Source organism: Lutra lutra, chromosome 12, assembly GCF_902655055.1.
Source record: "Lutra lutra chromosome 12, mLutLut1.2, whole genome shotgun sequence".
In the NCBI taxonomy this organism is placed as follows: Eukaryota; Metazoa; Chordata; class Mammalia; order Carnivora; family Mustelidae; genus Lutra; species Lutra lutra.
Window position 1 is genome coordinate 40,910,874 of NC_062289.1, and position 23,703 is coordinate 40,934,576.

Genomic DNA, 23,703 nt, shown 5'->3' on the forward strand with positions numbered 1-23,703 from the left:
GCAACCTTCTAAATAACCTACTTAAATGCAAATACCTGGAAATACCCTGATAACCTACTATAATAGTAATACTTCACAAGTATAAGCACCTTGTGAGAGCAAGGCTTTACTTGGAAGGGGACCCAAACACTTTGCTTAGAAGGGAGGTGAGGGGTGCTCGTGGGAGGAGCAGAAATGGGGTCAAGGGGCTGAATGGGCCAAAGAAAAACTTAGCCTGTTACAGACTTTTGCTTAGGGTCAACCCTGTTTGGTAATATTCTATTACTCCTTCCCAGGATTATTTGGCCTCAAGAAAAGAATTTGCATGTCATGTTCCCCTTTCTCCCCCTTGTTTCTCTTTTGATTTGTAAGCTGTGCTAGAAGTCCGCTTTCTTAACTTCAACATTTCTTCCCTTCCTTAGTGATTGAATTAATTATGCTGGACTTGGTGGCAGAAAGGGACACATCTGAGAATTAGATGTTTTTGTGAAAGGCAAAAAATTGAAATGTTCTGTTTTGCATTTAAACAGAATGTCTTGCTTCAGTAAACATTCCAGGAGGATTATCCTTTGAAGACTATTACTACCTGTTGATTAGAAAGTCTGATTTCAAAATAACTTTTTAACCAGAGAAGGGACATTTAGCTGGGAGAGGCACATCTAATTTTACTACAGAACCTTGGTACATGGCAGATAAAGGATGAGGAGGAGGCATTTCCAAGGGAGGCCTCTGTAATTGCAAGAGGAGGACAGGCTGTGGTGTGGGCTGGAGGGAGCCAGGCTTGGCCAAGTCTGGAGCCAGTGGAGCAGACCCCGTGCCTGCTGGGGCTGCCATAGTTTGTCCTACTCTGCATCCCAGCAACCCTCTAGGGGGAACTGCAGGAAAGTGAGGAGAGCTCAAAAGACCTCATTCAAAAACACTGAAGATTCAAAACGGCGCAAAACAGCTCTTGTTAAGAGCAGGGTTGTGGGGCACCTGGGTGGCTCAGCAGGTTAAACCCTCTGCCTTCAGCTCGGGTCATGATCCCAGGGTCCTGGGATCGAGCCCCACATCGGGCTCTCTGCCCGGTGGGGAGCCTGCTTCCCTCCTCTCTCTCTGCCTGCCTCTCTGTCTACTTGTGATCTCTCTCTGTCAAATAAATAAATTTAGAAAAAAAAAAAAGGGTTGTGCACTTCTCTGACACTGCTGCTTGCACTGTTGGGTCTTGTGCTACTGTCCCCAACTCTGCATTCAGTGACGTCTTGCGCTGGCAATTGGAATTGCCCGTAGTGGAATATTTACCCCAGGGGCATCAAATACTACATATTAGGGCTTGATGTATTGATTTTTGCTGTTTACTCTAGATCTTGAAAGCGATGGAGAAAATGTTAATAATGCAGATTAAGTTTAAAAGTGTTACATGAAGGTAGCTGTTAAATTACAAATAGCACAAATACTTGAAGTATTATTCCTCCAGGATCTGAGAACTATTTGGCCAGATCGGCAAAGAAGTTACTCAAGTTATTGATGAACAACATCAGGTGAGGATTAGCATATCTTCTCACTTTTTTCTTCCCCCTTCACATAAACAAAAATCTCAATCAACGGTCATACTGGATTATTTTCATTTGTTAATTGCAAGATAGTTTGGTTGTCCAAGAGCTTGGCAAAACTCAACAAGGACCCTCTGTAAGGATCACTGGGCTATATGGAATTTGCAATATAGAATATGGCCCTTTTTATTATTTGTCAGTTGTGTGCTATGAAGACTTTATATCTGCTTTAAAAGTTTTTTTTTTTTTTTCCCCTACAATTTGATAGACATTTACCAGCATATCTTTGGGTATGGACATAGACCATAAAAAGTTTAGTTTTCTGACATCCACATTGCGGTTAACCAGGAGCTGAAGCATCTTCTGGAATATTCCAGGCTTTAGGACTCAATAGGGCAGTGATTTGCAAAGTGTATGGCCCTAATCGTTTACTACTAAAAATGTAACTCCAGAGGATACTTCCCCAGAGATTGGTGGTCTACCTGCCTAGATCAGTTTTGTTGGTCTGGTTTGAATATGGAATCTTGTTTTTGTTGTTGAGGTTTATTTGTTTGTTGGTTTTAACAAGCCCTGATACTGAAGAGGGGACCTGTACACTACACTTTTGGAAACATGGCCTTTGGGAGCCTGAGAAGCACTGTGTCTGGATGCAGATTTTTATTAAGTTTGTTTCTATATAGTTTTTGGTCACATCATGGAAGTTATTCTTCTTCAAAAGTTCTAAGTGACTAGGCCAGTGTTTTAAACATATGCCTCTAAATTGTGACAAATTGTTCAAAGATTAATTTTCTACTTAAGGATATTGAAAGAAAAATTGAGTTTACAATAGCTGTTTGCTCAATTAAAGTGAACAGTGGGGTTGCGGGTAACATTCAATCCCAGCTTGCCAGTCACTTTATTATTTCTTGGCTGTTGATCATAAGTAACTATCAGATCTTACTAGCTTTGGGTCTTTCCAGTTCTGCTATTCACAGTAACTGGATTCTTTTGGGCTGGTATTTGTAGTCTCTGCTAGAGATTATAGATAGGATGACCACGTAAGTCTTTACCCAAAATGAGATAATTTGAGATTGAAAGGAAGCGCTATTAATAATCACAGTGGGACAAACAGACATAAACTGGGTCCGTTCCAGGCACGCTAATATGTGTTCATATTAGCGTAGGGTTTCCTTCCTCTCAGGCTATTTGTTGACTGGTGCATTACAATGAATTCTGCTGCATGTACAAATACTGCACATTCATAAGGCGGCTCTAAGCCTCATTCCTAGATGCTTGGAGAAGTTCTAGTTCCCTGCTTTTTTGGCAGAAATGTTCACTCAGTTTAGATGTGATGATGAGTGGCAAGATTCAGCTAATCTTCAGATTGGAGTCAGTGACAGAATTCCTTGATACTTAAGTGGCCTGAACCAGGACTGAATTTTTGTCCTAAGCGGAGATTGTCACTCCAGGGGGTATGGGCTACTAGCCTATTAAGATTCTTATACCTTTCCATGTAATTGTGGAAGAACTTTTACATACTTAATATTTCTAGCCAATACACATATCTTGAACCACTTATATCACCTTTGTGTTGGTAATACTCTCCAATGCTAAGTGAGGCAGCTGATATTGAAAGGTTTGGGTAGCCATTTTTGGATTATGGACTGACAAGATATTCCATGGCTAAATAACTACCCCTGGGTTAGGAACTTCAGATGTTTTTTAACTACTCCTAGGTGGTTAAAATGAGCTTAATTTATTTATCACCCTTTGGTGAGCTATTTTATTTCTTTTTAAGATTATTTAGAGACAACAGAAGGGGAGAAGGAGAGAGAGAATCTCAAGCAGACTCTCCGTTGAAGGCAGAGCTGTCACAGGGGTCCATCCCATGACCCCAAGATCATGGCCTGAGTGGAAGTCAAGAGTTGGGTGCTTATGGGATGCCTGGGTGGCTCTGTTGGCTAAGCGTCTACCTTTGGCTCAAGTCATGATCGTTAGGCCCTAAGATCAAGCTCTGCATTGGGTTTCCTGCTCAGTGAGGAGTCTGCTTCTTCCTCTCCCTCTGTTTGCAGCTCCCTGTGCTTGTACGTTCTCTTTCCTGATATCTATTCAAGATAAATAAATCTTGAAAAAAAAAAAAAAGTCGGACCCTTAACCAACTGAACCACCCACACACCCGTGGTGAACTATTTTAAAGTAAATTATACTCAATAAAATGTTTGGTTGTAATTTAAGTAAATGACTAGATGAACCAGGATGGAATATTTCCTCTTAGATTGATAAGAACTGTAATAACGGGGTGCCTGAGTGGCTCGGTTAAGAATCTGCCTTTGGCTCAGGTCGTGATCCCAGGGTCCTGAGATCAAGCCCCACATCAGGCTCCTTGCTCAGTGGGGAGCCTGCTTCTCCCTCTGCTTGTGCTCTTTCTCTCTCTGTCAAATAAATAAAATCTTAAAAAACAAAACAAAACTGTAGTAAGACTTAAGTCTTCAAGCACAATATTATAAAATGGTATTTCCCAGAATGTTTCCCACTGAGTAGGATGTTAATAGATATTAGATGAAAAGAAAGAAAAGTTCCCTGACTATAAACAAAATTAGAGGTTTCTTTACTGCTCATGTGCATTCATGGCAGTTTCCCAAACATACTCAACTAGGAATCATCCCTCCCTTGTCAAGCATTTCTCAGAACTAGTGATATGCTCATAAAGTAAAGATGGGTAAGCTTTTTCTGTAAAGTATCAGACAGCCTTTCAGGACTGTGGGGGAACATACAATCTCTGGCTGCCAAACACAGTTTGTACATGAATGGGTGTGGCTGTTCTTGTAACTAAACACCTGTTTCTGTAAGTAAGAGAACAGTAAGTGTTATTTGTTTTAAAACTAAGTGACATCATTAGTACATCTTGGGAAACTGGACAGGACCAGAGAATAAAGGAGGAAAAAGGAGAGAGGACTGAGCATAAGGAGAAGGAATGTCTCCTTCCTCTGTGGCAGGTTTCACGAAGACTTGGCAAGTGATTCTCAAAACCATCTACACCCACTAGAGGGCACCAGGAATGCAATTTTCTTTGGGTGCCATTCTCAACTTTTGCTTTTAAAATGTTGAAATTAGCATTTGATGAGGTAGCACTTAGTGGAGTTTGGTTTAGCATTTTTCTTCTGCTACAGAGAATTAGAATCAGGCAAGTTAATGATAATTTACCAACCTAACATATCAATGATACTAACCCAGGAGATCTTTCATAATTAAAAGGATTATGGACTTTTTAGTAGCCTTTACATTATCTGGAGAATCAAGATGGATGGATTCTCTTGAAACATTTAATATCTTGTTTTTTTTTATTGGGTGGGAAGGGGCAAAGGGAGAGGGAGAGAAAGATTCTTAAGCAGGCTCGACATGGGCTTGATCTTGGGACCCTGAGATCATGACCTAAGTCAAAATCAAGAGTCTGATGTTTAACCAGCTGAGCCACCCAGGCACCCAAGATTTTACTTATTTATTTATTTATTTATATTAATTTATTCATTCATTTTATTTATTAAAATATTTTATTTTTTTATTTGCGAGAAAGAAAGAGTACAAGCAGGGGAAGGGCAGAAGGAGAAGCAGACTCTGGTGATCAGGGAGTCTAACATGGGGCTTGATCTCAGGACCCCTGGATAATGACCTGAGTCGAGGGCAGACACTTAACCAACTGGGCCACCCAAGTGCCCAAAGCTTTTAATATCTTAAGACATGGTAAAGTTTTACTGATCAGAGAGTCATTTAAATTTGTCATAGTAGAGGGGTGCCTGGGTGGCTTAGTCGGTCAAGTGGCTGTCTTTGGCTCAGGTCATAATCCCAGGGTCCTGGGATCGAGCCCCACATCGGGGAGAGCCTGCTTCTCTCTCTCCCTCTGCCGGCCGCTCTACCTACTTGTGCTCACTAACTCTCTGTCAAATAAATAAATAAGATCTTAAAAAAAAATTTGTCATATTGCCATCTAAAATGGAGGCTAAAATTGGAAATTGTTAAATCAACAAAACCTCTGATAAACGATAAGGATAAGAATTCCTCAATCTGGGGTTACCTGCCTGGGTCAGATTACGAGACTCTTGATTTCCAGGTTGTGAGTTCAAGCCCACATTGGATGTAGAAATTACTTACTTAAAAATAAAACCTTTTTTTAAAAAAGAATTCTTCCATTCCCACTTGTTGGCTATGGACAAATCTTTTAACATCTTTACTTCCGTGTGTGTGTGTGTGTGTGTGTGTGTGTGTGTATCAGTGACTGACAGGTAATAATTAATACATGTTTTCAAATATGATTTACTTAAATTCCCTTTGAGAATGCCCTTCATAAGGTCTTCTAACAGATGCAGTTTGAAATGGCTGCGTAAACCATAAACCCATAATCTATTCTATCTATAGCAGCCATTGCACTATTTTAAGTTTCCGGTTTTGTTCAAGATTATAGGCTTTATTTTGATTGCAGGCTTGGGCTCATGCACATTAACCATGAGATTTGCTTCCTTCATATCATCCCCTAATACCTATAGCCATGCTGGATGCACCATAGAAATGCTTTTGAATTGAAGAATTGATTAAATTACCTTTTGTCCATTACAACCTGAATGAATTTCATGATTAGCAGTGCCAATATACAACAGCTCTTCAATGGCTTTAATATAATATGTATGGAATGCTTTATAAATAACAATATTCATAATCCTGGCACTTAGTTTGCTAAAAATGAGCTTTCAAAACTGAATTCATGTAATTGTGTGCACAGGAATTCATTTTCTTGTTTAAAGAATGGGAAAAACGGTAAAAACTGAGCCTTTTACCCATGATAAAAAGTTTAAGGAATTTAGGAAAGTGGAAACATTGGATTTGATTCTGTATTGTGTTTTCTTGCCAACATTGTCATTAAATGTGATTGTATAGAAGTTATAATGTGTCCTTTATCCAACAAATATTAATAGACTCTTTTCCTGGCACTATTTTTTGGGCTAGAAACACTATCCTGGGCACTGGCTGCAGGGATATCTAATGTTAATTTAAGAGATTAATTTTTTTAAAGATTTTATTTATTTGACAGAGATCACAAGTAGGCAGAGAGGCAGGCAGAGAGAGAGGGGAAAGCAGGTTCCCTGGTCAGCAGAGAGCCCGAGGAGGGGCTCAATCCCAGGACCCTGGGATCATGACTGGAGCCGAAGGAAGAGGCTTTAACCCACTGAGCCACCCAGGCGCCCCAAGAGATTAATTTTTAGCTTAACAGAGATAGCAGTCTTTGGACAACAACTATTTGAATACTGCATTTGTGAAGAACCAGAATTTAATTTTGAAAGATGCAGGAAAATGTTTTGCTATGTACATTTACTAGACCAAGCAGTGAAATATTTTGTTCACATTTTTCTGATTATTACATTTAAATTCTTTTGTTCACTTTACTTACGTACTGTAGAATTAATTGCTTTCTCACAAACATATGTAGTCCTGTGACTGCCATCCAATCCAGACACAGAACAGTTCCACCACCTCCCCAAATTCCCTCCTGCTGCCTCTTTACTTCAGTTTTCTACAGCTGTCATAACAAGGTACCACAAACTGGCTGGATCACACAACAGAAATTTACTGTCACAGTTCTGGAGGTCGGAAGTTCAAGGTGTTGGCAGTGTTGGTTCCCTCTCTGAGTGAGAATCTGAGAATCTGTTCCATGCTTCTCCCCTGGCTTCTGGTGATTTGCTGGCAGTCTTTGGCTATTCCTTGGCATGTGGAAGCATCACTCTGTCCCTGCCCTAGTCTTCATGTGGTGTGTCCATGTCTGTGTCCCAGTTTCCCCCTTTTTTTAAAGATTTTATTCATTTATTTGTCAGAGAGAGAGAGAGGGAGAGATCACAAGTAGGCAGAGAGGCAGGCAGAGACAGAGGGAGAAGCAGGCTCCCTGCCGAGCAAGGAGCCCGATGTGGGACTCGATCCCAGGATGCTGGGATCATGACCTGAGCCGAAGGCAGCTGCTTAACCAACTGAGCCACCCAGGCGTCCCCCAGTTTCCCCTTTTTATAAGGACACAGTTGTTGGGGACTGGGGGCCCACCCTACTCCGGTGTGACTTCATCTTAGCTAATGACACCAGCAATGACCCTGTTCATAAATAAGGTCACATTCTGAGGTACTGAGGGGTCAGGACTTAAACATATGAATTTGGGGGGATGCAATTCAACCCGTAACAGTAGTCAACCGCTCTCCTAACCCTCAGCCTCTGGCTGCCATGGACCTGTTCTGTTTTCTAAGTGTTCCTTTTCCAGAATGTCATAGAAATACAATTATACAGTATATGTACCCTTGTCTCTGGCTTCTTTCATTTAGCATACTGCATTTGAGATCCATACACATTGTGTTTCTTGTTTGTTTTTTTAAAGATGTTATTTACTTATTTGACATAGAGCACAAGCAGAGTGGCAGGCAGAGGCAGAAGCAGCTTCCCTGCTGACGTGGGACTTAATCCCAGGACCCTGGGATCATGACCTGAGCTGAAAGCAGACGCTTAAGGAGTGAGCTACCCAGACACCCCCATAGACACTGTTTTATGTATGTGTCAGTAGTTTACTTTTATTGTTAAGGATTATTCCAGGATGTACTAAGTTTGTTTATCCACTCACCAGTTGAAGGACAGTTGAGTTATTACCAGTTTTTGGAGATCATAAATAAACTTGTTATAAACATTCACATTCATGTTTTTATGTGAAAATAGTTTTGACTTCTTTTTGGTGAATTCCTAGGAGTGGGGTTACTGTGTCATGAATGTGCAGGTAGTGTATGTTTACTTTAATAAGAAACTCAAATTATTTTCTAAAGTGGCTATACCGTTTTCATTCTCACCGGCAATGAATGAGAGTTCTTACTGCTCTTCTCCTTGTAGCAACTAGTATTGTCAGCTTTTTAATTAATGTTTAAAAACCCCAGTTTTTAAAAATTAATGTTTAAAAATTCCAGTATAGTTCACATACTGTATCATATTAGTTTTGGGTGTACAGTACAGTGATTCGGTCCTTCCGTACATCACCCGGTGCTCATCACAAGTGCCCTCCTTAGTCCCCATCCCCTCTTTTTTTTTTTTTTTTAAAGATTTTATTTATTTATTTGAGAGAGAGACAGTGAGAGAGAGCATGAGCGAGGAGAAGGTCAGAGGGAGAAGCAGACTCCCCATGGAGCTGGGAGCCCGATGCGGGACTCGATCCCGGGACTCCGGGATCATGACCTGAGCCGAAGGCAGTCGTCCAACCAACTGAGCCACCCAGGCGTCCCATCCCCATCCCCTCTTTAACGCATCCCCCCACCTACCGCCCCTCTGGTAACCAGCAGTTTGTTCTCTATAATTAAGAGTCTGTTTTTTGGTTTGCCTCTCTCTTTTTTTCCCCCTTTTCTCATTTGTTTTGTTTCTTAGATTCCACATATGAGTGAAATAGTATGGCATTTGTCTTTCTCTGACTTATTTCACTTAGCAGAATACTCTTTAGTTCCATCCGTGTTGTTGCAAATGGCAAGATTTCATTCGTTTTTCTGGCTAATATTCCATTGTGTATGTACACCACATCTTTTCTTTATCCATTCATCAGTTGATGGACATGTGGGCAGTTATAAATGTACTCTTAATCTCCTTCATCTATCTCACCCATCCTCCAACCTACCTCCCCTCTGGTAACCATCAGCTTGTTCTTTATAGTTAAGGGTCTGTTTCTTGTTTTTTTTTTTTTTTTTTTTTTCCTTTGTTCATTTGGTTCTTAAATTCCACATATAAGTGAAATCATATGGTATTTGTTTTTCTCTGACTGGCTTATTTTACTTAACATTTTACTCTCCAGTTCCATCCATGTTATTGCAAATGGCAAGACTACAGATTTTGGTTACTAGCCTTTTACCTGTTAAGACATTTTCAAATATCTTCTCCCATTCTGTCTATTATCTTTTGGTTTTGTTGACTGTTTCCTTTGCTGTGCAAAAGATTTTATCTTGATGAAACCCCGATAGTTCATTTTTGCCTCTCTTTCCTTTGCCTTTGGAGTCATGTCTAGCAAGAAGTTGCTATGGCTGAGGTCACAGATGTTGCTGCCTGTGTTCTCCTCTAGGATTTTGATGGATTCCTGTCTCACATTTAGGTCTTTCATACATTTTGAGTCTATTTTCGTGTATGTTGTAAGAAAATGGTTCAGTTTCATTCTTCTGCATGCCTGGTGTTTTGGGTTTTCCACATAAAGTATCATGTCATCTGTGAAGAGAGAGTTTGACTTCTTTGCTGATTTGAATTGTTTTTATTTCTTTTTGTTGTTTGATTGTTGAGGCTATGTTAGTACTATGTATGTATATATACATAGTATGTTAGTACTATGTTGAATAGCAGTGGTGATAGTAGACATCCATGCTGTGTTCCTGACCTTAGGGAAAAGCTCTCAGTTTTTCCCCATTGAAAATAATATTCACTGTGGGCTTTTCATAGATGGCTTTCATGATATTGAGGTATGCTCCCTCTATCCCTACACTGTGGAGAGTCTTAAGAAAGGCTGCTGTACTTTGTCAAATGCTTTTTCTGCATCTATTGAAAGGATCATATGGCTCTTGTCCTTTCTTTTAGTAATGTAGTGTATCACATTGATTGATTTGTGGATGTTGAACACCCTTGCAGCCCAGGAATAAATCCCACTTAGTCAAAATGAATAATCCTTTTAATGTAGTGTTGGATCCTATTGGTTAGTATCTTGGTGAGGATTTTTGCATCCATGTTCACCAGGGATATTGGTCTATAATTCTCCTTTTTGGCAGGATCTTTGGTTTGGGGATCGAAGTAATGCTGGCCTCATAGAAAGTCTTTGGAAGTTTTCCTTCCATTTCTACTTTTTGAAACAGCTTCAGAAGAATAGGTATGAATTATTCTTTAAAAGTATGGTAGAATCTTTCTGGGAAGCCATCTGGCCCTGGACTCTTGTTTGTTGGGAGATTTTTGATTACTGTTTTAATTTCCTTACTGGTTATGTGTCTGTTAAGGTTTTCTATTTCTTCCTGTTTCAGTAGTTTATACATAGTTTATACCAGTAGTTTGGTAGTTTATACATCTCTAGTAATGCATCCATTTCTTCCAGATGCTTAATTTGTTGGCATATAGTTTCTCATAATATGTTCTTATAATTGTTTGTATTTCTTTGGTGTTGGTTGTAATCTCTCCTCTTTTACTCATTATTGTATTTATTTGGGTCCTTTCTCTTTTGTTTTTGATAAGTCTGGCTAGAGGTTTATCAATCTTAGTAATTCTTTCAATGAACCAGCTCCTAGTTTTGTGGATCTGTTCTACTGTTCTTTTGGTTTCTATTTCATTGATTTCTGCCTCAATCTTTATTAATTTTCTTCTCTGGCTGGGTTTAGGCTTTGTTTGCTGTTCTTTTTCCAGCTCCTTTAGGTATAAGGTTAGGTTGTGTATTTGAGAACTTTCCCTTTCTTGTTTCTTGAGAAAGGCTTGTATTGCTATATACTTCCTTCTTAGGACCTCCTTTCCTCATCCCAAATGTTTTGAACAGTTGTGTTTTCATTTCCATTTGTTTCTATGAATTTTTTTCCATGAATTTTTCACATTCTTTAATTTCCTGGTTGACCCATTCATTCTTTAGTAGGCTGCTCTTTAGCCTCCATGTATTTGAGTTCTTTCCAAATTTCCTCTTGTGTTTGAGTTCTAGTTTCAAAGCATTGTGGTCTGAAAATATGCAGGGAATGATCCCAGCCTTTTGGTACTGGTTGAGACTTGATTTGTGATCCAGGATGTGATCTATTCTGGAGAATGTTCAATGTGCACTAGAGAAGAATATGTATTCTGTTGTTTTGGGATGGAATGTTCTGAATATATCTCTGATGTCCATCTGGTCCAGTGTATCATTTAAAGCCTTTATTTACCTGTTGACCTTTTGCTTAGATGATCTGTCCAATTCAGTGAGGGGGGTGTTAAAGTCCTCTACTATTATTGTATTATTGTTGATGTTTTTCTTTGATTTTGTTATTAATTCGTTATGTAATTGGCTGTTCCCATGTTAGGGGCATAGATATTTTATTTTTTTATTGTGTTATGTTTGTCACCATAAAATACATCATTAGTTTTTGATGCAGTGTTCCAAGATTCATTGTTTAGGTACAACACCCAGTGCTCCATGCAATACGTGCCCTCCTTAATACCCATCACCAGGCTCACCCATCCACCAACCTCCCTCCCCTCTAAAACCCTCGTATTGTTTCTCAGAGTCCATAATAAGGGCACAGTTATTTAAAATTGCTATATCTTCTTGTTGGACAGACCCTTTAAGTATAATATAGTGTCCTTCCTCATCTTATTAGTCTTTAGCTTAAAATCTAATTTGTCTGATATAAGGATTGCCACCCCAGCTTTCTTTTGATGTCCATGGTAAATTGCTTTACACTCCCTCACTTTAAATCTGGAGGTGCCTTTGGGTCTAAAATGAGTCTCTTACAGACAACATATTGATGGATCTTGGTTTTTGTTTTTGTTTTTGTTTTAATCCATTCTGATACCCTGTGTCTTTAATTGGGGCATTTAGTCCATTTACACTCAGGGTAACTATTGAAAGATAATAATTTAGTGCCATTGTATTGCCTCTAAGGTGACTGTTACTGTATATTGTCTCTGTTCTTTTCTGATGTATGTTACATTTAGGTTCTCTCTTTGCTTAGAAGACCCCTTTCAATATTCCCTGTAGGGCTGGTTTGCTATTTGCAAACTCTTTTAGTTTTTGTTTGTCCTGGAAACTTTTTATTTCTCCTGTTTTCAGTGACAGCCTAGCTGAATATAGTATTCTTGGCTGCATATTTTTCTCACTTAGTTCTCTGAATATATCATGCCAGACCTCTCTGGCCTGCCAGGTCTGTGTGGATAGATCTGCTGCCAATCTAATATTTCTACCTTTGTAGGTTACAGACCCCTGTCCAGAGCTGCTGTCAGAATTTTCTCTTTATCTCTGAGACTTTTAAGTTTTACTATTAGGTGATGGGCTGTTGACCTATTTGTATTGGTTTTGAGGGGGGTTCTCTGTGCCTCCTGGGTTTTGATGCTTGTTTCCTTCCCCAAATTAGTGAAGTTTTCCTCTATAATTTGCTCCAATATACCTTATTCCACCCCACACTTTCTTCTTCTTCTGGGATCCCAGTTATTCTAATATTGTTTAATCTTATGATATTCCTTATCTCTCAAATTCTCACCTCGTGATCTTGTAGTTGTTTATCTCTCTTTTTCTAAGCTTCCTTATTCTCCATAATTTGGTCTTCTATATCACTAATTCTCTCTTCTGCCTTACTTATCCTAGCAGTAAGTCTCCATTTTTTATTGTACCTCATTAATAGCTTTTTAAAATTTCAACTTAGTTAGATTTTAGTTCTTTTATTTCTCCAGAAAGGGATTCTCTAGCATTTTCTAGGCTTTTTTCTTTTTTTTTTTTCTTTTAAAGATTTTATCTATTTACTTGACAGAGAGAGATCACAAGTAGGCAGAGAGGCAGGCAGAGAGAGAGGGAGAAGCAGGCTCCCTGCCAAGCAGAGAGCCCGATGTGGGGCTCGATCTCAGGACCCTGAGATCATGACCTGGGCCGAAGGCAGAGGCTTAACCCACTGAGCCACCCAGGTGCCCCTCTAGGCTTTTTTCAAGCCCAGCTAGTATCTTTATAATCATCATTCTGAACTCTAGGTTTGACATCTTACTAATGTCTGTAGTCTGTATTGATTAGGTCCCTAGCAGTTGGTACTCCCTTTTGGGTTTTTGTTGTTGTTGTTTGTTTGTTTTTTGAGGTGAGTTTTTCCACCTTGTCTTTTTCTTCAGATAAATGAGAGAACAAAATGCTAAACGGGTAACAATGACCCCAGAAAAAATATACACTAAACAACTCAGAAGAGATCTGAAACTGGAGGGAAAAGAGGGGGGGAAAATATGATCAGGCTGGTAAATAGAACAGAACCACACACTTGATTTTGGTTGTATTTTGTTCTGTTAGGAGGAACTGCCTCCCAAAATTTTAAAGAAAGAAAAACTTACATATATACAAAAATAAGAGTAAATATGATGAAGGGATGGAGGATGACTGTAAAGATGGAAATTAAAGGAATTGATAAGTTGGTTGAAAAAAGAAAGAAAAAATTTAAAAAAAAAGGAGAGAATGTGATCAGATGGGAGACTAGAATATAGACTTATGCTAGATTTAGGGTATATTTTGGTCTGTTAGAAGAAATGTTTCCCAAAATTTTAATGAAAGAAAAACTTATATGTGTACAAAAAAAGTTAAGTACAATGAAGGGAAAAATATGAATATAAAAATGAAAATTAAAGATTTTTAAAAAAGTTATTGATAAGATGTTGGTTAAAATAGGAAAGAGGAAAAATTCAAAAAAAATGAAAAAAGAAAAAAATAAAGAAAATTAAAAGAATTTAACTTTGTAAGACTAAAGAATCATAGGAAAAAGGCCATGAATTCTATGTGCTGTATTCCTCTCACTCTGGAGTTTTGCTGTTCTCATTGATTGGTAAAACTTGGTCTTGCCTAGATGTTCTTGCTGATCTTCTGGGGGAGATGCCTTTTGCAGTGATTCTCAAATGTCTTTGCCTGAGGTGGAATTGTACCACTCTTGCCAGGGGCCAGTCTAAGTAATCTTCTTGGGTTTGCTCTTGGTAGCTTTTTTTCCCCTGAAAGCTTTCTGTACAGCTTTGGAAGACAAGAATGGAAATGGTGGTCTCTCAATCTCCAGCCTGGAGGAACTGAGAGCTTGGGGTCCCCTCTTCAGTGAGCCCTCAGAGAAAAGCCATCAATCACTTCTGTCTCCCTGGTCTCCAGCCATGCTCCATGCTCACCTAGGCCTGTGACTGAGCATTCTATCTCTGGCACACCACCTGTTTGGAGTCTTCAAACTCAGCAGATTCCTGCAGCACAATCCCACACTGCTTCTTGCAGGGAAGGAAGTGGAGTCTGCCCAGATCTGCCACTTATGGGGTTCCTCCTCAAAGAGCAGTGGCCCAACCGTGCCAGGGATCATAGTTTATGGCAACACTGAGCTGAGAACCCTCTTCTTGGCTCTGTCTTTGCAGCTGGCTTCCCTGCTCTAATACCTGGGAACCCAGCCACACTCAGGCTCCCCCAGTCTTTCTGTGACCCTGAGGGACCTGAGACCACACTGTCCCAGGAAGGGCTCCACCCCCCGATTAGCCGCTAGAATGATGTTCCTCAGTGCAGCAAACTTCTAAAAGTTCTGATTTCATGCTCTACTGCTGTCACTTGCCTGGAGCCAGCTGATGGAGTCTCCCTCCCACCACGGTCTATCTTCCAGTACATTGCCTTGGATTCACTTCGCACATCCTACCTTCCAGAAAGTGGTCACTTTTGTATTCATAGAATTGCTGCTATTCTTTTCTTTGATCTCCTGTTGAGTTTGTAGGTGTTCAGAATGGTTTGATGACTACGTAGCTGAATTCTTGGCACCAGATGAAATTTAGGTCTCCTACTCCTCCACTATCTCCTCCTGAGACTCATTTTGAACACGGAGATACATCCAGACTGAAAGTGAAGGGATGGAGAACCATCTTTCATGCTAATATACCTTAAAAGAAAGTGGGGTAGCCATTTTTATATCAGACAAATTAGATTTTAAGTTAAAGACTGTAGTCAGAGATAGAGAAGGACACTATATCAGTCTTTGTTAAAAAAAAAATATTTTATTTATTTATTTGACAGAGATCACAAGTAGGCAGAAAGGCAGGCAGAGAGAGAGGAGGAAGCAGGCTCCCTGCTGAGCTGAGTGCTCCATGTGGGACTTGATCCCAGGATCCTGAGATCATGACCTAAGCTGAAGGCAGAGGCTTAACCCACTGAGCCACCCAGGCGCCCAGACACTATATCAGTCTCAAAGGGTCTATACAACAAAAAGATCTAACAACTGTAAATATCTATGCCCCCAACATGGAGTAGCCAACTACATAAAGCAACTATTAATTAAACAAAGACACATATTGATAAGAATATGTTAATTGTAAGGGATCATAACACTCCACTCTCAGCAGCAGACAGATCATCTAAGCAGGAAATCAACAAAGAAACAAGAGCTTTGAATGACACACTGGTCCAAATGGACCTCATAGATATATACAGAACATTCCACCCTAAAACAACAGAATACTCATTCTTCTCGAGCACACATGTTACTTTCTCCAGAATAGACCACATACTGGGTAACAAATCTGGTATCAACCAATACCAGAAGATTGAGATTATTGCCTGTATATTCTCAGACCACTTTGAAACTGGAACTCAGTCACAACAAAAAGTTTAGAAGAAATTCAAACACTTTGAAGCTAAAGACCATCCTGATCAAGAATGTTGGGTTCAACCAGGAAATCAAATAAGAACCTAAACAATTCATGAAAACCAATGAATTATAAAACATATCAATCCAAAACCTAGGGGATATGGCAAAGGCGTCTTAAGGAGGAAATATATAGCCATCCAAGCCTCATTCAAAAAAATACAAAAATCCAGAATATGCAAAACCTATTTCCACCTTGAAGAACTGGAGAATCAATAACAAATTAAGCCTACCCCCATGCATGAGGAGGGAAATGATTAAGATTAGAGCAGAGATCAATGAATTAGAAACCAGAGATACAGAAGAACACATTAATGAAACAGAAGACTGAAAAACCACTGGCCAAACTATTCCAAAAGAAAAGGGAAAGGACCCAAATTAATAAAATTATGAATGAAAGGGGAGAGATTGCGACAAACACCAAGGAAATAGAAACAATCATCAGACTTTATTATCAACAGCTATATGCCAATACGTTAAGCAACCTAGAAGAAATGGATGCATTCCTGGAAACCTATAAACTTCCAAGAGTGAAACAAGAAGAAATTGACAACCTGAATAGACCAATATCTAGTAACGAGATTGAAGCAGTGATCAAAAACTTCCCAAAAAACAGGGCCCAGGACCCGATAGATTCCCTGCAGAATTCTACCAAACATCCAAAGAAGAAATAATACCTATTCTCCTGAAGCTGTTTCAAAAAATAGAAACAGAAGGAAAACTTACAGACTCTTTCTATGAAGCCAGCATTACCTTGATCCCCAAACCAGGAAAAGACCCCATCAAAAAGGAGAATTTCAGACCAATATCCCTGATGAATATTGGTGCCAAGATTCTCAACAAGATCCTAGATAATAGGATCCAACAGTACATTAAAAAGATTATCCACCATGACCAGGTGGGATTTATCTCTGGGATGCAAGGGTGGTTCAACATTCACAAACCAATCAATGCGATAGAACAAATCAATAAGAGAAGGGAGAAGAACCACATGGTCCTCTCAATTGAGGCAGAAAAAGCATTTGACAACATAGAACATCCATTCCTGATTAAAACTCTTCAGAGTATAGGGATAGAGGGAACATTTCTCAACTTCATAAAATCCATCTATGAAAAACCCACAGCGAATATCATTCTCAATGTGGAAAAGCTGAGAGCTTTCCTCTTAAGATCAAGAACATGACAAGGATGCCCACTCTCACAACTGTTGTTCAACATAGTCCGAGAAGTCCTAGCAACAGCAATCAGACAACAAAAAGAAATAAAATGTATTCAAATGTCAAAGAAGAAGTCAAACTCTCTCTCTTTACAGATTGCATGATAATTTATGTGGAAAACTCAAAACACTACACACCCAAATTACTTCAACTCACACTGCAATTCAGTAATGTGGCAGGATACAAAATCAATGCACAGAAATAAGTTGTATTCTTATAAACTAACAATGAAACTGTAGAAAGGGAAATTAGAGAATTGATTTGATTTACAATAGCACCCAAAATCATAAAATACTTTGAAATAAACCTCACCAAAGAGGTAAAGGATCTGTAATCTAGGAACTACAGAACACTCATGAGAGAAATTGAAGAAGACACAGAAAGATGGAAAAATATTCCGTGCTCATGGATCTGAAGAATAAACATGGTTAAAATATCTATGCTGCCCAGAGCAATCTATACTTTCAACACCATCCCAATCAGAATACCGTCAGTAGTTTTAAAGGTGCTGGAACAAACAATCCTAAAATTTGTATGGAACCAGAAAAGACCCCAAATCGCCAAGGAAATGTTGAAAATTTTTTTAAAAAGCTGGGGGGCATCACATTGCCTGATTTAAAGCTGTATTACAAATCTGTGATCACCAAGACAGCATGATACTGGTTCAAAAACAGACACATAGACCAACGGAACAGAGTAGAGAGCCCAGGTATGGACTCTCCACTCCATGGTCAAATAATCTTCAACAAAGCAGGAAAAAATATCCAGTGGAAAAAAGACAGTCTCTTCGATAAATGGTTCTGGGAACACTGCACAGCCACATGCAGAAGACTGAAACTGGACCATTCTCTGACACCATACATGAAGAGAAACTCAAAATGGATGAAAAACCTCAATGTGAGACAGGAACCCATCAAAATCCTAGAGGAGAACATAGAGCCAGTAACCTCTTTGACATCGGCCACAGTAACTTCTTTCAAGACATGTCTGTAAAGGCAAGGGAAACACAAGCAAAAATGAACTTTTGCAACTTCGTCAAGATAAAAAGCTTCTGCACAGTGAAGGAAATAGTCAACAAAACAAAGAGGCAACCCATGGAATGGGCAGAAACATTTGCAAATGACACTACAAAGGACTGATATCCAAGATGTATAAAGAACCTGTTTAAATTATACACACACACACACACACACACACACACACACACACACACACACACAAATTTTGGGCCTAGCTTCATGTTTGCAAAATATGACACTAATAAAGATTTTGTCATCAATTCCAGTTTTATACTGGAAGAGAAATGCATGACCTTTAAAATATGCAAAAAAAAATTCTTCATGTGTATATGCATGTGTAGGTTACTATAAACAGAACCATTAATCCATATAAGAGATTATATAAAAGAGCCATATAAAAAGTACTCCCCCATTACTCAGCAATTGCTCATCTTCACTGGTCTTAGAATGTGTACTGGGCACCTGCGTGGCTCAGTTGGTTAGGCATCTGCCTTTGGCTCAGGTCATGGTCTCGGGGTCCTGGAATCGGGTCCCACCTTGGGCTCCCTGCTCAGCGGGGAGCTTGCTTCTCCCTCTCCCTCTGCCTGTGGTTCCCCTTGCTTGTGATCTCTCTGTCAAATGAATAAAGTTTAAAAAGAAAATTGAGGGAATCAGTCCAATTTTGTCCTCTTATTACTTATGAGTCCTTCCTGAAGAAAGTTACTACTGACTACCCCAGAATGAGTAAAGCCTTTGGACCCACAAGACCTGTGACTCATATGCTCATAGGTTTGAGCAGTTCCTGTCCACTCATTCTTGCTCTGTTTCACGGACCTAGGAGGGCCCCTGCCTAACTCTGTAAAAACCATCTTGTCAAGCTCTTCTATGTATCAGAAGATAAAATGCATTAATACAAACATCTATAGTAGTGGAAAAACAGATGCCTGATGGCTATCTCAGAGAATTATAGTAATATGTACCTATGTTGACAGACGATACAAATTACACACACACTGGGAGGCAAATATTTGCAACAAGTAGAGGCAAACAAAGAAGCTTTCAGTCATCCTAATATTAGTTTTAATTACAGCTTTACTACTTTTTATTTGAAAAGTCTCAAGAAAAGAATCTTTCCTAAATTTAGTGTCCTAATGAATTGAATGGGGGAAAATGTGGTAAAGCTAGAAGAGTTATCTAATGGAGTTAAAAGAAAAATGTGTATAATGCACCCAACATTTATTAGAGACTGAGTAAATTATAGGAAAATATAAAAATGCTTTATAGGAAGGTAAATTAATGTGAATATTTAATATAGGTAAGAAAGTTGGAGGCCCACTGGAAAGCACACATGTGTATCAGAAATGTGCTTTCATAAACACTGTCAGCCTGCCTGACCACAGTTGGAAAGAATTTGTTAAACATCAACTTTAATTATTTAATTATTTATCTATTAATTTATTAATTAAAATTTTTATTGTGTTATGTTAGTCACCATAAAATACATCATTAGTTTTTGATGCAGTGTTCCAAGATTCATTGTGTATGTACAACACTCAGTGCTCCATACAATACATGCCCTCCTTAATACCCACCACCAGTCTCACCCACCCCTGCTACCCCCCTCCCTTCCAAACCCTCATTTTGTTTCTCAGAGTCCACAGTTTCTCATGGTTCATCTCCCCCTCTGATTTATCCCCCTTCACTTTTCCTTTCCTTCTTGTAATATCTTCCATGTTATTCCTTATGTTCCACAAGTAAGTGAAAACATATGGTAATTGACTTTCTCTGCTTGACTTATTTCACTGAGCATAATCTCCTCCAGTCCCATCTATGTTGATGTAGAAGTTGGGTATTCATCCTTTCTGATGGCTGAGTAATATTCCATTGTATATATGGACCACATCTTCTTTATCCATTTGTCTGTTGAAGAGCATCTCAGCTTGTTCCACAGTTTAAAAATGAATTTTAAATTATGTTGGCCAAACCCTAATTTCATTACATTCTCTCTTTCTCTCTGTCTCTCTCTCACACACACATCCTAAAAGATGTCTTAAAATAACACTTTAATTGGAGGAACAAGGCCACTATACTTAGTAGCAGAATATATTAGATTTTGATGAATGAGATTTTGAAAAGAATAGAAAGGTTAGAAGGGAGTTCTGGGAGGAAATCAGGTCTTTACTCTTATAATTTGAAATGTAATGGCAGTAGCTTTTATTTTTATGGTTCCTTAGAATTTAAAAATGGCTTTTACATACATCTTTTTCTGGGCAAATTCTCATTCTGATAGCACCTTCCTTAGAGCTGCCTTCATTGCAGCTGAATATCTAGATAGCTGGATTGAATGTTGGCGGTTTCACCGTATACAATATGGAGAACACGAGGTCCATACCTGATTGGGAGTCAGAAAGGGGGCGGCAGAAACTGAAGCCTGTAGTGGAGAGGAAAAAGGTGACCACGAACAGGTGTGGTAGGCATGTGGTGAAGACTTTGGTCTGACACCCTCGGCTGATGGGGTCCTCAGCACGGCAGAGAAGATGCGAATGAAGGAGACCATGATGGATGCCAAGCAGATGAATGCTGCTGAAGTTGTGACGGTAGCCACTGCAATCCCATGGATGAGTTCATGAGAAAAAGCCCGAATCGCCACACAACGCTGGTCAATTCTCACAAGCTTTCTGCCCAAATCTATATTGATCAATTGATATTGATTTGGGCAGAAAGCTCCTGAGAATTGTCCAGAAACCCCTTGCGAACTCGCTTCTGGTGGCTGGGGCCTTCAAGGGAGCTGCCTGGGCCTGAACCGTGGTCCAGAGGGTCGCAGCCCAAACCCTGCAAGAAAGCACACAAAAAGGCCATGCCCTAGGCCCAAATTGCCTCAGAGCTCGGGCCAAACCCACCATGTCCTCAGCCCCCTGGGAATCCCACCTCAGCGCTGGTAGATGGGGCCTACCATGCCCCAAGGCCCTAAAGCTAACCCTAGGTTGGGCTTTCAGGCTTCTATACCCAGATGACTGGTCCTCCAGATTGGGGAACCCTGAGCCAAGCCCAGGAGTCCGCCTGACATCCAGGAGGAAACTGTGTGGTTTGGAGCTGTGCAGAACCCTCTAAGCAGGAGAAACTGGCATGCACCCCTGAGAGCAGCCCTAGAATTGCCATCACCTCTGGACACAAACCCAAGGGCTGACACACCATTAGACCCCCACCCTCAACCCAGCCCCCCAGTGAGCCTGCCTCAGCACTGGCAGAACGGGTCTGCAATGCCCCTAGGTCCTAACCCTAACACTAAGTTGGGTTTTCAGGCTCCATCCCCCAGACCTGGCCCCCCAGCCCTCCAAATAGTGGACCCCTGAACCTCACCACTTGACTCCGCCTGCCACCCAGGAGACACTGTGCCATTTTGAGCTGTGCAAAACGCTCTGAGTAGGAGAAACCTGCATGCCCCCCCTGAGGCCACCCCAACCTTCAGCGCCCCACTGGGCTGACGCTCAAGCTGGACCCCCCCCTCAACTCTGCCCCCAGAAAGCTCCACTGCAGGAGAGCCCTCAGGGAGCCACGTGTGCCGGCCTGTGTTCCCGGATCGCTGCGACACACACCTGGTGAGAAAACACTCTAGACCGTGGGCACCAGCATGGCCGAATCGCTGTCCAACATGGGCCAATTCTCACGATCTTTCTGCCCAAATGGATATCGATTTGGGCAGAAAGCTCGTGAGAATTGGCTGGAAAACCCCCAGCGAACTCACTTCGGGCAGCGCGGGCACAAAGGGCAGCCATCTGGGCCTTGCTTCAGGTCCCGAGTGGTCGGGACCCGAATCCTGTGAGAAAGCCCTCTAGGAGCCAGGCACATGTGAGGCCAATGCATCCCGCTACTCAGCCCCCTGGGGTGCCCTCCCTGGCACTGGCAGATTGGACCTGCCATGCCCCTAGGCCCTCACCCTAACCATAGGTTGGGTTTTCACGCTTCCATCCCCAGAGACCTACCCCCAAGCCCTCCAGATTGGGTACCCCTGAGCCACACCACAGGTCACCACCTGCCACCCAGGAAGAAACCCTGCTATTTTGAGCCAGGACATGCACCTTGAGAGAAAGTGGTCTAGACAGCAGCTACCAGTGCAGCCTGAATTGCCGCCCAACGTCGGCCAATTCTCAGGAGCTTTCTGCCCAAATCAGTATTGAGCAGAAAGCTCGTGAGAATTGGCCAGCATTGGGCTACATACAATTCGGGCTGTGCTGGCTCCCACGCTCTAGAATGCTTTCTCTATAGGCGAGTGTCATGGCCATTTGGGAACACGAGCTGAGCTCCTGTGGTTCCTGCGAGGACCCCCTTGCAGAGCAGCTTTCCAGGGGCAGAGCTGAGGGAGGGGGTATGGCTGAGCATCAGCCTCCGTGTTTGCAGCCCCGTTTCTTAAGTGGTAATTAACTTCCTTCAAAAGCCTACCAATACCCTTGTCCTTTTTGGAGAAGTAAATATACTCTTCTAAACAAACACTCACCTCCTCGGTTCCAAATGCAACATGAGTCAGGTTGGGATTCACCCCCCCTACCCCTGCCCCAGCTCCAGACCCCCACCGGGAGGACTCTTCTGAACCATCCCAACAGCACATTGCCAGCAAACTGGGCAAACAGGGCACAAGGCTGAGTGGGGGCCCAGCTCCAGTGGTTGTTACCATCACTCTTGAGCCTGGAGAAACAGAGAATCTTCAGCTCACCACTCCTTCCTGTAAAACCAAGCTGCAGTGCCTCACTTTTCAGGGTCTCTCACCCAGCACCTCACCACTGCACTCAGAGCCAACAGGCTGCACAGACTCCTCTTCTGGCGAGTTTCCCACTGCAGCTCGCCACTGCCTCTAGTGGTGGCAAGCAGCATTACTGTGCCTTCCAAGGACTCTCTCACTGCACCTCACCGCTCCCTCCAGTGGCGTGAACCGGCATTGCTGGGCCTTCCAGCGTCTCCTAATGCAGCTCACAACCCCTCCACTGGTCTAAAGCCACACTTTCACTGTCCCTCTAGATTGGCTACATCTGAGCAAAACCGAGGATTCCACCAGCCACCCAGGAGGAAACCATGCCACTGGGAGCTGCGCAGAACGCTGAGAATGGAAGAAACCTGTATGCCTCCCTGAGGCCACCCCTACATTTGACAATCCCCCTGGTCACAAACTCACAGCCTGACATGCTTCCTGACCCCCGTCCTCAACAAAGCCCCCCAGGGATCCCACCTCAGTGAGAGGCAGGTGGGGCCTGCCATGCCCCTATGTCCTCTCCCTAACCATTGGTTGGGTTTCCAGGCTTCCGTCCCCAGAGACCTGACCCTGGTCAGGGTACCGCTGACGCACATGCCAGATCTCTGCAAGCCACCCAGGAGGAAGCCCTGCAATTTGGAGCTGCGCAGAACCCTCTGATGGGAGAAACCAGCATGTCTCCCTGAGGCCAGCCCCAGGCTTGGCGTCCCCCCGGACACAAACCCAGAGCCTGACACACTCAGGAGCCAGATGTACCCTGCCCTCAACTCAGTTCCCTGGGGAGCCCTCCTAGTGCTGGCAAATCAGGCCTGCCATACCCTAGATCCTAACCCTAACACTAGGTTGGGTTTTCAGGTGTCTGTCCCCAGAGGCTTG